This window comes from Procambarus clarkii, chromosome 88 (genome assembly GCF_040958095.1).
Source record: "Procambarus clarkii isolate CNS0578487 chromosome 88, FALCON_Pclarkii_2.0, whole genome shotgun sequence".
NCBI classification, from domain to species: Eukaryota; Metazoa; Arthropoda; class Malacostraca; order Decapoda; family Cambaridae; genus Procambarus; species Procambarus clarkii.
The window spans coordinates 18,584,633-18,586,399 of NC_091237.1; positions in this window are offsets into that span (position 1 = coordinate 18,584,633).

Below are 1,767 nucleotides of genomic sequence, written 5' to 3' on the forward strand. Positions count from 1 at the left end.
TATATATTATCGTTTTGTTTCCTTAGTAAAGGGGTTCCACGCCGGTGCTGAATACTCCGAAAGCGTATCTCACTTAGGGGTTACATAGGGCTTTCGGAAAGTTCTATTGTCCAGTTCGATATTTCCTGCTAACTCCAGCCTGTCTATCTACTCTTTCAGTGAAGTATATTTCCTGCTAAATCTACTCTTTAGATCTTAATTTCTATAGTAAGAGGCTGCCTCCCTACTCATTCTCCATTGCCTTCTTAGTCCTATCACTACTCTCATAACATTGCATTTATCAGTGTTAAACTCTACAAGCCAAGGAGGGACTAATTTTACAATATATCTGATCCTTTTAGTTTTGCATCAGCAGATTTTGATAATAAATAAATGTATTTCGATGCAAGTTAGGCTTATATATATTATGAATAATTCGACCTACTAACTGAGACGACGATTGACTGGGCACCAGTCCACAACTGCTCACTCCCCCGCCCCTGTTCACCCAGCAGTAATCTTGAATGAGCGGTGTGAGCACTGTTTGGTGCGGTTAATGAGCGATATCTTTCTAATGTTATCGCTCGTCTAGGCCCTGCTATCGTAACATGGAGTGTTATGGCCAGAGTTTGGAGACTGACGTACGATTATTGGAGAGAAATGCGATATTCAGAGAAACTTTTGACTCGTTGTGCAAGCGTGAAGAAACTCGTAATTGTTATTAGTTGTGATCGTGTTATGGGTTGTGGCGTTCGGAATGGGGGTTGTGGGGTTCGGAATGGGGGTTGTGGCGTTCGGAATGGGGGTTGTGGCGTTCGGAATGGGGGTTGCAGCGTTCGGAATGGGGGTTGTGGCGTTCGGAATGGGGGTTGTGGCGTTCGGAATGGGGGTTGTGGGGTTCGGAATGGGGGTTGTGGGGTTCGGAATGGGGGTTGTGGCGTTCGGAATGGGGGTTGCAGCGTTCGGAATGGGGGTTGCAGCGTTCGGAATGGGGGTTGTGGGGTTCGGAATGGGGGTTGTGGGGTTCGGAATGGGGGTTGTGGGGTTCGGAATGGGGGTTGTGGCGTTCGGAATGGGGGTTGTGGGGTTCGGAATGGGGGTTGTGGCGTTCGGAATGGGGGTTGTGGCGTTCGGAATGGGGGTTGTGGGGTTCGGAATGGGTTGTGGGGTTCGGAATGGGGGTTGTGGGGTTCGGAATGGGGGTTGTGGGGTTCGGAATGGGGGTTGTGGGGTTCGGAATGGGGGTTGTGGGGTTCGGAATGGGGGTTGTGGGGTTCGGAATGGGGGTTATGGGGTTCGGAATGGGGGTTGTGGCGTTCGGAATGGGGGTTGTGGCGTTCGAAATGGGGGTTGTGGGGTTCGGAATGGGGGTTGTGGCGTTCGGAATGGGGGTTGCAGCGTTCGGAATGGGGGTTGTGGCGTTCGGAATGGGGGTTGTGGCGTTCGGAATGGGGGTTGTGGGGTTCGGAATGGGGGTTGTGGCGTTCGGAATGGGGGTTGCAGCGTTCGGAATGGGGGTTGCAGCGTACGGAATGGGGGTTGTGGCGTTCGGAATGGGGGTTGTGGCGTTCGGAATGGGGGTTGCAGCGTTCGGAATGGGGGTTGCTGCGTTCGGAATGGGGGTTGCAACGTTCGGAATGGGGGTTGCTGCGTTCGGAATGGGGGTTGCGGCATTCTGAATGGGGGTTGCAGCGTTCGGAAGGGGTATTGTAGTGTTCGGAATGGGGGTTGCAGCAAATTTGTGTTTCTTTACCTCATGCCTCTGTTCACCTACCAGTAAAGAGATAC